This window comes from Aotus nancymaae, unplaced genomic scaffold, assembly GCF_030222135.1.
Source record: "Aotus nancymaae isolate 86718 unplaced genomic scaffold, 86718_ANA_hifiasm-v0.15.2.pri h1tg000028l, whole genome shotgun sequence".
In the NCBI taxonomy this organism is placed as follows: Eukaryota; Metazoa; Chordata; class Mammalia; order Primates; family Aotidae; genus Aotus; species Aotus nancymaae.
Genome location: NW_026988441.1, coordinates 37,832,892 through 37,845,071, shown reverse-complemented (window position 1 = coordinate 37,845,071; position 12,180 = coordinate 37,832,892). Strand labels below are relative to the sequence as shown.

Below are 12,180 nucleotides of genomic sequence, written 5' to 3'. Positions count from 1 at the left end.
GTTTCTCGGGCCGCAGCCCCCTCTCTCATTCTCTTTAGACCGCATTGGTCAGAATCCTTGCATTAGCCGCAGGCCCTCCCAGTGGGGCTGAGCTGCGGGCTCCGGAGCGGCGATCTGGTTTGTGGGTGGGGGGCTGCTGGTTCCCATAGGGCTCATCCTGAAGTCGCGAAGTAAAACCACGATTTTCGTCCCATGATTGTGTGGAGATACTGGTGGGCTCCCCTGGTACACTTCTACCGGGCATTCAGCTGGTCACAGGTGGCGTTACCCCCAGCTTGGCCTAAGGCGGAGGGTGGAGGAGTGAGACAGCTGGGTTGTATATTGGGAGGGGGATAGTGAATCCCCAGGGGCTGCCTCCCCTCCTCTCCAGTATTATAATTTATACCAGCCTCCCAAGTAGCTGGGTACTACAGGTGCATGCCACCACGCCTGGCTAATTTTCAAGATTTTGTTTTGTAGAGATGGGGTCTCACTATGTTGTCCAGGCTGGCCTCCAACTCCTGAGCGCGTGAGATCCTCCTGCCTCGGCCTCCCAAAGTGCTGAGGCACGAGCCACTGCGGCCAGCTCAGTATCATCATTTATTACAAACCATCTCCCCTGCCTCTGCATTTCCTGTAATATTAGGTACATGAGCTTGCACTGGTGCCCCTCTCTGTGTCTGAATTTCTTTTCTCTCTCTCTCTTTTTTTTTTGAACGAGTCTCACTTTGTGGCCCAGGCTGGGGTGCAATGGTGTGATCTCGGGTCACTGCAACCTTCGCCTCCTGGGTTCAAGCAATTCTCCTGTCTTAACCTCTTGAGTAGCTGGGACTACAGGTGCATGCCACCATGCCCGGCTAATGTCTGAATTTCACATTTGCAAGATGGGGTGGTGAAGAAGGCCCACCCTCCAGGTGGTCTCCAGGGTCTGATGATGGGATGACCCAGTTAACAAGGAGGCACTAGTCTCCCCTCCCACCCACAGAGTCAACAATAAATTGTATCTTTCATGAGTCTAAGTGTTATCAGCAGCTGGACTGGACTTCCTGTGCTGCCCCTCGAGTGAAGGTCAGACCTCCTGGGGCTGCTTCCTTGGGCAGCCTCCAGTCCCGCCCTCCCAGGAAGTCTCTTCCTCGCCTCCCCACTCAAGGACTTGGATGTATCGCTGGTGGGAGGTGGGGTAAGCCATCTTGGCCATGTGGTTGGGACCTCACATCTGCCATGACCACTGATTCTTTTTTTTTTAGACAGAGTCTTGCTCTGTTGCCCAGGCTGGAGTACAATGTCGCAATCTTGGCTCACTGCAACCTCCGCCTCCCGGGTTCAAGCGATTCTTCTGCCTCAGCCTCCCGAGTAGCTGGGATTACAGGCACGCACTACCATGCCCGGCTAATTTTTGTATTTTTAGTAGGGACGGGAGTTTCGCCATGTTGGTCAGGCTGGTCTTGAACTCCTGACCTCGTGATCTGCCTGCTTCAGCCTCCCAAAGTGCTGGGATTACAGGCATAATCCACCGCACCCGGCCATAATGGTCACTAAATTTGACCAGTGGTTCTCAACAACATGTGTGTGTGTGAGTGGGGGTCGAGGGTGATGTCGCCCTCCCAGGGGACACTTGGCAATGTCTGGAGACATTTTTGGTTGTCATACCTGGATGGGGGCAGCTGTGTGTGTGTGAATATGTGTGCACTACTGGCATCTAGTGGGTGGAGGCCAGAGATGCTGCTGAAAACCCTTCAGTGCACAGGACGGCCCCACCCTAGAGAATGTCAACAGAGCTGAGGCTGAGAAATCCTGTGTTAATTATTTTGGGAAAAAATTTGAGTTAGACTCTTCGCTCACACTAGATGCCAGAATAAATTCCAGAGGGGCTACACTCTATGGGTTTGATGGGGCAATCCCTTAGCTTCTGTGATTTAGTTTTTTATTTTTTTTGAGACAGAGTCCCATTCTGTCACCCAGGCTGGAGTGCAGTGGCGTGATCTCAGCTCACTGCAACCTCTGTCTCCTGGGTTCAAGTGATTCTCTTGCCTCAGCCTCCTGAGTAGCTGGGATTACAGGCACTCAGCACCACTCCCGGCTAATTTTTTTTTTTTTTTTTTTTGTATTTTTAGTAGAGATGGGGTTTCCCTATATTGGCCAGGATGGTCTCAAACTCCTGACCTCAGTTGATCTGCCCGCCTTGGCCTCCCAAAGTGCTGGGATTACAGGTGTGAGCCACCGCGCCCAGCCGCTTCTGTGATTTATATACTCTCTCTCCCCCAACTCAGTGTGTGTGTATGTATGTTTTAATTTTTTAAGCAAACAATTTTTTTTTTTTTTGAGACAGTTTCAGTCTGTTGCATAGGCTGGATTACAGTGGTGCTGTCATATCTCACTCCAGCCTTGACCACCCAGACTCCTGTGATCCTTCCACCTCGGCCTCCGGAGTAGCTGGGACTATATGTGTGCACCACCATGCTTGGCTAATTTTTGCTTTTTTTTTTTTTTTTTTTTGAGACGGAGTTTCGCTCTTGTTACCCAGGCTGGAGTGCAATGGCGCAATCTCGGCTCACCGCAACCTCCGCCTCCTGGGTTCAGGCAATTCTCCTGCCTCAGCCTCCTGAGTAGCTGGGATTACAGGCACGCGCCACCATGCCCAGCTAATTTTTTGTATTTTTAGTAGAGACGGGGTTTCACCTTGTTGACCAGGATGGTCTCGATCTCTTGACCTCGTGATCCACCCGCCTCGGCCTCCCAAAGTGCTGGGATTACAGGCGTGAGCCAAATTTTTGCATTTTTTGTAGAGACAGGGTCTCGCTATGTTACCCAGGCTGGTCTGAGACTTCTAGGCAAATTGATCCTCCCGCCTTGGCCTTCCAAAGTGCTGAGTTATAGGTGTGAGTGACCACGCCCGGCCAGCAAATTATTTTTTATTTACTTGTATAGTATAGCTCCAGTAGGAAGGAAAGGAACTGGGCTTAGCACCCTTTACAGCTCCAGTACAATCTTGAAGGCATCCTAAGGTTTTACGGACCCACACCTAACAGTGCCCTTAAAAAAACCCTCCAAAACCACTCCCCACTTATGCTTCTTTGGAGACGGAGTTTTGCTGTTGTTGCCCAGGTTGGAGTGCAATGGTGCGATCTCAGCTCACTGCAACCTCCTCCTCCCGGGTTCAAGCGACTCTCCTGCCTCAGCCTCCTGAGTAGCTGAGATTACAGGTGTGCGCCACCACGCTCAGCTAATTTTTGTATTATTATTATTATTATTATTATTTTTTGAGACGGAGTTTCGCTTTTGTTACTCAGGCTGGAGTGCAATGGCGCGATCTCGGCTCACCGCAACCTCCGCCTCCTGGGTTCAGGCAATTCTCCTGCCTCAGCCTCCTGAGTAGCTGGGATTACAGGCACGCGCCACCATGCCCAGCTAATTTTTTGTATTTTTAGTAGAGACGGGGTTTCACCATGTTGACCAGGATGGTCTCGATATCTTGACCTCGTGATTCACCCGCCTCGGCCTCCCATAGTGCTGGGATTACAGGCGTGAGCCACCGCGCCCGGCCCCTAATTTTTGTATTATTAGTAGAGACAGGATTTCACCATGTTGGCCAGGCTGGTCTTGAGCCCCTGACCTCAGGTGATCCACTTGCCTCGGCCTCCCAAAGTCTTGAGATTACAGTCATGAAGCTGGGTGCGGTGGCTCACGCCTATAATCCCAGCACTTTGGGAGGCTGAGGTGGGCAGATCACCTGAGGTCAGGAGTTGGAGACCAGCCTGACCAATATGGTGAAACCCCATCTTTAAAAAAAAAAAATTTATTAAAAACAACAAAAAAAAGAGAGATTACAGGCATGAGCCACCATGCCCGGCCACTGTGCTTATCTTGCTCATGAATATCTGAAAATGAAGATTCTTCCAGCTTTAAAAGTAGTGACGTGGGCTGGCCTCGGTGGCTCATGCCTGTAATCCTAGCACTTTGGGAGGTTGAGGCGGGTGGATCACTTGAGGCCAGGAGTTTGAGGTCACCCTGGTGGTGAAATCCCCGTCTCTACTAAAAATACAAAAATGAGCCGGGTGTGGTGGTGGCACGCGCTTGTATTCCCAGCTACTCAGGAGGCTGAGGCACGAGAATGACTTGAAGCCAGAAGGCGGAGGTTACAGTGAGATCACGCCATTGCACTCCAGCCTGGGCGACAGAGTGAGACCCTGTCTTTAAAAAGGAAAAAAAAATTGATCTCTTTATGAGGTCCATAAAACCAGGAAAAGGCCCGCCTCCTGGTTGGTGTGATCTGCCTGGCATCTGGGCTGGCGGAACATTTCTACCCTCTCTGTGAGCCTTCGGGCATCGCTGGCATTCACTCCAGCTCCTCATCCACCCTGAGGGGACAGAGCCGGCTCTGACTATTCTTACTAACAATAGTGCCGTGCAGACCAGATCTACTGCCAAATCTTGTTTCCGGTGCTTCCCGTGTTGCAGCTTGTATATATACATGTTTATTTATGTATTTTTTGAGATGGAGTCTCACTCTGTCTCCCAGGCTGGAGTGCAGTGACCTGCTCTCAGCTCATCGCAACCTCTGCCTCCCGGGTTCAAGCGATTCTCCTGCCTCAGCCTCCCGGGTAGCTGGGACTATAGGCGCCTACCACCACGCCTGGCTAATTTTTGTATTTTTAGTAGAAACGGGGTTTCGCTGTGTTGGTGGGGGTGGTCTGGAACTCCTGACCTCAGGTAATCCACCCACCTGGGCCTCCCAAATTGCTGGGATTATGGGCAGGAGACACCGTGACTAGCCTGTTATTTGATCTTAAAAAGCAAAAAAAAAAAAAAAAAAAAAGAGGCGGGGCACAGTGGCTTATGCCTGTAATCCAAGCACTTTGGGAGGCAAAGGTAGGCAGATTGCTTGAGCCCAGGAGTTCGAGATCAACCTGGGCAATTTAGCAAAATTAGCTAAATTAGTGTCTACAAAAATTAGCCAGGTGCTGGTGGGCACCTGTAGTCCCAGCTGCTTGGCAGGCTGAAGCAGGAGGATCACTTGAGCCTGGGAGGTGGAGCTTGCAGTGAGCCGAGATGATACCAATTCACTCTAGCCTGGTGACAGAGCAAGGCTCTGTCTCAAAAGAGAAAAAAATAATGCCGAGTGGACGCGGTGACTCAGGCCTATTATCCCAACACTCTGGGAGGCCAAAGAGGGTGGATCACCTGAGGTCAGGAGTTCAAGACCAGCCTCACCCTTGATGAAACCCCATCTCTACTAAAAATACAAGAATTAGCCAGATGTGGTGGCAGGTGCCTGTAATCCCAGTTACTCTGGAGACTGAGGCAGAAGAATCACTTAAACCTGGCAGGCGGAGGTTGCAGGGAGCTGAGATCTTGTCACTGAACTCCAGTCTGGGTGACAGAGCGAGACTCTGTCTCAAAAAATAAAAAAAAGAAAAAAGAAAAAAGAGAAAAGGCTGGCAGTCCAGTGCATTGTCTTTCAGGAGGAAGATGTCACTGTTGAGGGAGCCGTGTGACTGTCACGTGTGCCGTGGCCCAGGCCTCTCCGTGTCATGTGTCTGCCTAGCACGGTGCCCGGTGTTCCCGGCCAGCTCTGATGCGTGCTGTCAGCTTCCAGCACCGGAATCTATGCTGTCTTTGTGTGCCTGGCCTGTGGGTCACTGGTCCTTTTCCCAAGGTCCTTCCCGCTCCCTCTCCCCGGCCCCTCCTTCCACCTCCCCACCCAGACCGCAGAGCCACATCTCGCCTGAGTCTGATTTTCTTTTCCTCTGCTTGGGTGGAGCCCAGCCCTGGTCACAGACACAGCCGGCATAGGCCCTCTCCAGCTAGGGGCAGCGGGAGACAGAGGGTTGGAGAGATTGCATAGTGAGACAGGGATGCTGAATGAGTTTTAAGCCCTCCCAACTTCAGGGACACACACCAGCTCTGTGGAAGCCGTGCCTGGCACTGCTAGGACTGAGTATGGGGTGGGGGGTGGTGGAAGGAGCAGGGAGGGGGACAATGGAGCATTCTCCAGCATTGCTGGGCCTCGCGCCAACACTTACCACCAGATACCCCAGGCAGTACGTCCCGAAGAAGGCATGTTCTGAATAGAAGGACGTCCTAGTGGCTCAATTGGTAATTCCAGCACTTTAAAAGGCCAAGTAGGGAAGATCGCTTGAGGCCAGGAGTTCAAGACCGGCCTGAGTAGGCCGGGGTACTATGGCTCATGCCTGTAATCCCAGCACTTTGGGAGGCTGAGGCGGGCAGTTCACCTGAGGTTGGCAGTTTGAGACCAGCCTCACCAACATGGAGAAACACTGACTCTACTAAAAATACAAAATTAGCTGGGAATGGTGGCACATTCCTGTAATCCCAAGCTACTTGGGAGGTTGAAGCAGGAGAATAGCTTGAACCCAGGAGGCGGAGATTGCGGTGAGCTGAGATTGCGCCATTATACTCCAGCCTGGAAAACAAGAGTGAAACTCCACCCCAAAAAAACAAAACAAAACAAAAAAAACAAAAAAACCAGTCTGGGCAACAAAGTGGGACTCTGTATCTATTTAAAATAAATAAACAAATAAACTAGAAGGATGTCCTGAGCCAGGCGTGGTGGCTCATGTCTGTAATCCCAGCATTTTGGGAGGCCAGGAGTTCAAGACCAACCTGACAACAAAGTCAGCCCCCATCTCTATTACAATGAGAATAATAATAAAACATAAAGAAATACGGCCAGGTGCGGTGCCTCACACCTGTAAACCCAGCACTTTGGGAGGCCAGGGTGGGTGGATCACCTGAGGTCAGGAGTTGGAGACCAGCTTGGCTAACACAGTGAAACCCTGTCTCTAGTAAAAATATAAAAAATCAGCTGAGCGTGGTGGTGCACGCCTGTAGTCCCAGCTATTCGGGAGGCTGAGGAGGTAGAATCGCTTGTATCCGGGAGGTGGAAGTTGCAGTGAGCTGAGATCGTGCCACTGCACTCTAGCCTGGGCAAGAGAGTGAGACTCCATCTCAAAAAAAGTAAAAAATAAAAAAATAAATTAACTGAGACCTGCTTCTGATATATGGGGTTCACATGGGCATGAATTCTCTCTCCCAGGATGATCTGCAGGGCTCTGTAACTGCCCAGTGAGTTCATTTTGTCTCTTGCCCAGATAGAATGGAAGGATCAAGACAGGAGAATTGCAATACATAATTTAATTCATACAGAGCTGGATGAACGAAACGCTGGAGTTGTATCTACCTACCTACCTACCTACCTACCTATCTACCTATCTATCTATCTATCTATCTATCTATCTATCTATCTATCTATCTATCTATCTTAAGTTTTTGCTCTGTTGCCCAGGCAACAGACTGCAGTAGCAGGATCATAGGTTACTGCAGACTCCAACTCCTAGGCTCAAGCGATCCTCTCTCCTCAGCCTCCTGATAGCATGAATGACTCACGTCTGTGGTCCCAGCTACTTGAGAGGCTGAGGCATAACAATCACTTGAACCCAGGAGATGGAGGTTGCAGTAAGCGAAGGTTGCACCACTGCACTCCAGCCTGTGTGACAGGGTGAAACTATGTCTTAAAAAAAAAGAAAGAAAGAGAGAGACACACGCACGCATCCACGCAATGAGTCAGATACACACAGATACATTGCCCTACAATCAGACCCCAGGACAGACATAGCCAGCCTATTATACATGGTTATAAACACAATACAGGCTGGGCACGGGGGCTCACAACTGTAATCCCAGCACTTTGGGAGGCCGAGGCAGGTGGATTACCCGAGATCAGGAGTTCCAGACCAGACTGGCCAACATGGTGAAACCCTATCTCTATGAACAATACAAAAATTAGCTGGGCGTGGTGGTGAGCACCTGTAATCCCAGCTACTTGAGAGGCTGAGGCAGGAGAATGGCTTGAACCTGGGAGGCGGAGGTTGCAGTGAGCTGAGATCATGCCACTGCACTCCAGCCTGGGAGACAGAGCAAGATTCTGTCTCGAAACAAAACAAAAAACAAAAACAAAAAACATACTACAGACTCAGGTACACACATACTACGTACATACAGTCAAACATACACAGAGATATGCAACACACCCGCACAGCCCTACAGACAGGCCTGGACACGCAACTCAAAAAAACCAGAACCGGGCCAGGCGAGGAGGCTCACATCTGTAATCCCAGCATTTTGGGAGGCTGAGGCGGGCGGATCATGAGGTCAGGAGATCAAGACCATCCTGGCCAACATGGTGAGACCCTGTCTCTACTAAGAAAATACAAAAAATTAGCCAGGCTTGGTGGTGCGCACCTGTAATCCAAGCTAGTCAGGAGGCTGAGGCAGGGGAATCGCTTGAACCTGGGAGGTGGAGGTTTCAGTAAGCCGAGATTGTGCCACTGCACTCGAGCTTGGATGACAAGAGCAAGACTCTATCTCAAAAAAAAAAAAAAAAAAGCCAGCTCACAGACCCGGGAGGCTGGCAACACACAGGCATACGTGTTTTCTGCTCTGGACACAAAAGCCACACTGTGGGGAGTTATTTCTCTCATTCACTCAAACACACGTTGACGCAGATGCCCAACACGCAGGGACACACACGAATGGACATACACAGGACCGCAGTCCACACGCCAGGGCAGACTGCCAGTGCCCCCAGTCTACTGACCCTCAGATAAAGACAGACAAGCAGACAGACCCCAACATGGGCCCTTGGATTTCAGGCTGGGGGTGCTCAAGGCTGGTATGAAGGGGCTCACCCAGCATCAGACAGAAAAAGAAACATCCAATGTCTTTTTTTTTTTTAGACAGAGTGTTGCTCTGTCGCCCAGGCTGGAATGCAGTGGCACCACCTTGGCTCATTGCAACCTCTCCCTCCTGGGTTCAAGCAATTCTCCTACCTCAGCCTCCCGAGTAGCTGGGATTACAGGCGCCCGCCACCATGCCTGGCTAATTTTTTTGTATTTTTAGGAGAGATGGGGTTTCACTGTGTTGGTCATGCTGGTCTCGAACTCCTGACCTCAGGTGATTCACCTGCTTCGGCCTCCCAAAGTGCTGGGATTACAGGCATGAGTCACCACACCTGGCCTTTTTTTTCTGAGATGGAGTTTCACTTTGTTGTCCAGGCTGGAGTGCAATGGTGTGATCGCTGCAACCTCTGCCTCCAGAGTTCAAGTGATTCTCCTGCCTCAGCCTCCTGAGTAGCTGGGATTACAGGCATGCACCACCACGCCTGGCTAATTTTTTTGTAGTTTTAGTAAAGAAGGGTTTCACCACATTGGCCAGGCTGGTCTTGAACTCCTGACCTCTGGTAATCCACCCTCCTTGGCCTCCCAAAGTGGTGGGATTACAGGCGTGAGCCACCGAGACCGGCCGAATCCAACATCTTGGTGGTCCCGGGGCTCTGATGACAGTGGAGTGGCTGGGGGGCGTCCTGTGTGAGTCCCCAGGCCACAGGTGTTCAGAGAGGATTCCTGCTGGGGGGGCCATGGCCCCACGTGGTGACCTTACCCACTTCTGGGGAGCAGATGGTGTTGGGGTAGTTTCACCCATCCAGACTAGGTCTCATGGAAGAAGGGTGGGGCAGGGAAACCGAGGCCTCCTTAGTGATTTACGACACAGTACCCATCCCACACCAGGGGCGTGGCAGCCCTTGGGTGGGGTCTTGGGGGGTGTGCATGGGTATTATAGGTGAGGACAGAGCCTGCATGAATGGAGGCCAGAATGAACGGGATGGGGCCTAAAGGAATCGAAGGGTCAGAGACCCGCAGATGGCTACAAGACCCAGCGAAATTGGTGAGTCATAAGCATGGCTTGAAAACCCAGACCAGGAAGAGGGTGCAAGGCTCTGGAAAGGCGGATCCCAGAAAAGGGACGAGGGTTTGAGATAGGACAAACACTCAGAGGGGTAGAGGGGCAGAGGCCGAGGAGAGGATGACTAAAAAAGGCAGAAAAGTGTCAGGCGCGGTGGCTCGTGCCTGTAATCCCAGCACTTTGGGAGGCCAAGGTGGGTGGATCACCTGAGGTCAGGAGTTCGAGACCAGCCTGACCAACATGGTGAAACCCCGTCTCTACTAATAATACAAAAAAATTAGATGGGTCTGGTGGCATAAGCCTGTAATCCTAGCTACATGGGAGGCTGAGGCAGGAGAATTGCTTGAACCTGGGAGGTGGAGGTTGCAGCTAGCTGAGATCACGCCATTGCACTGCAGCCTGGCGACAAGAGTGAAATTCCGTCTCTATGAAAAAAAAAAAAGAAACGGAGAAAAGTGAGTGGGGCAGGAGAATCTTTAGGCCCTCTTCCTGGGCCACTAGTGATGGGAAAATGGGCGGGGCCTGGGAGGCTGATGACAGGGAACTGGGAGGGGCCTCGAGAGAATGTTGGGAGGAACTGTGACTTGGGGAGGGTCTGGAGCGGACTGCAGGGGGAAGTGGGCGGGGCCTGGAGAGAATGACAGGAAAGTGAGAGGGACAAATGACTGAGAGGAAGTGGGCGGAGTCTAGGGAGAATGACAGTGGGGTGGAGGGACTGAGGAGTGGGCTGGGCCTGGTTGGCTGACGGCTGGGAAAGTGGGCGGGCCCTCGAGAGAATGACAGGAGAGTGGGAAGGGGCAGGGCCTGGGAGGCTGATGGTGGAGGGAGCGGGCAGGGCCTAAGAAGAATGACAGGAAAATGGGAGGGACTGAGAAATGGGCAGGGCTTGGGAGGCTAACGACTGAGGAAGTGTGCGGGTCGTCGAGAGAATGACAGGAAAGTGGGAAGGACTGAGGAATGGGCAGAGCCTGGGAGGCGGACGGATGGGTGCGTGGGCGGGGCCTAGGGAGGAGCTAGAGAGATGGGAGGCGGATGACAGCGGGGTTGGGGGGGCTTCGGAAAAATGACAGGGATCAGTCGTGGAAGGGGCGGACCCACCTTTCTCTTGGACCCTCGGGCCAAAGCCACGTTGGTGCTGGTGATCATCCAGGTTGGGCGCTGGGCCTGGATGTCGAGCGATTTCTTGGCGGTCACTTCCAGGCTGAGAGCCATGACTAGGCGAGCTTCTGCTGTGGGACCGAAGACCTCCCACCCTCAGCATTCCAGCCATCCCAACCCTGCCCTCGCCGTGTGCCTCGTTGGGAATTTGCCTCTGGGATCTTCCGTGGTCTGGGAGCCGCACCTGTCGGGGGGACGCGGGGCTGGCTAGGGTGTCAGGGTGGAAGGTCTTCGGTCCCACTCCTGCTTCCGCAGTTCTGTTCCCGCCCCCAGTGCCCTGCCCAATCCGGTTCCGGCCGCCCATCTCCCAGCTCCCGCGTCTCGACTCTCTTTCCTTCCCGGGATCTCCCGTGAATGCTCCCAAGTCCTAGAGCACCTTTGCCAGCCCGCAACACCCCTGCGCGCCTCGGCTCTTGGGCCCCCGCTCCGTGCAATCCTGGCCTGAGGCTCCAGGTCCGCTAGGGGGCGCCCGCAGCCCACACTGGGTATTGCTGTGGCGAAAAAGGTCCCAAGGCGACTATTGTTCCTCAGGAGAGGGAGGGGGAAGTCCTCAGAGAGAAGGCCCTGGGTCTCCTCTTAGGGGATGCATCTTAGTGGTCTCAGGGGTGAGTCCTGGGTCTCCTGGTGAAGGTGGATCTTGGGTGGGAAGGGGGTGGAGCTTGGGTGTTCTGAGGGGTAGTGGCTGGGTCTCCTCGGGGAGGGGGTGGACCTTGGGTGTTCTTAGGGTTGGATCTGGGTCTCCTTTGGAGAAGGATCTTGGGTGGTCTTAGGGTTGGACCTGGTCCTCCTCTGGGGGAATCATAGGTGGTCTTACAGCTGGACCTGGGCTGTACAGCTGTGATTCAGACATGTTTACTGCTTAATTTTTTTTTTTTTTTTGACAGAGTCTCATCTTGTCGCCCAGGCTGGAGTGCAGTGGCACGATCTCGGCTCACTGCAGTGGTCTTACAGCTGGACCTGGGCCTCCTCTGGGAAGGATCTTGGGTGGTGTTAGGGTTGGAGCTGGGTCTCCTCTGTGGGACAAATCTTGGGTGGTCTTAGAGTTGGACCTGGGTCTCCTCCGGGGGGGTCTTGGGTGGTGTTAGGGCTGGACCTGGGTCTCTTCTGGGAAGGATCTTGGGTGGTCTTAGAGTTGAACCTGGGGTTCTCCTCTTGGGGGCAGATCTTGGGTGGTCTCAGGGTTGGAACTGGGTCTCCTCCAGGGGGCATGCTGGGTGGCCTTAGAGCTGGACCTGGACCTCTGTGTGTGTGGTTGTATATGTCCGTAACGTTGTGTTCTTG

The 12,180-nt window shown here is 52.7% G+C and overlaps 1 long non-coding RNA gene across 2 annotated transcripts; it reads right to left on the bottom strand.

The window, feature by feature from the left end:
- Window positions 1-2: 2 nt before the first annotated feature.
- On the bottom strand, window positions 3-11,137 carry LOC135276803 (uncharacterized). Of its 2 annotated transcripts, none has more exons than XR_010344373.1 (3): window positions 10,840-11,137; window positions 6,003-10,166; window positions 3-280 (listed from the first exon to the last, which is right to left on the bottom strand). It is a non-coding gene; the product is annotated as an uncharacterized LOC135276803 (long non-coding RNA). The 2 variants fall into 2 exon arrangements; XR_010344374.1 differs by having other exon boundaries at window positions 10,091-10,166.
- Window positions 11,138-12,180: the final 1,043 nt, after the last annotated feature.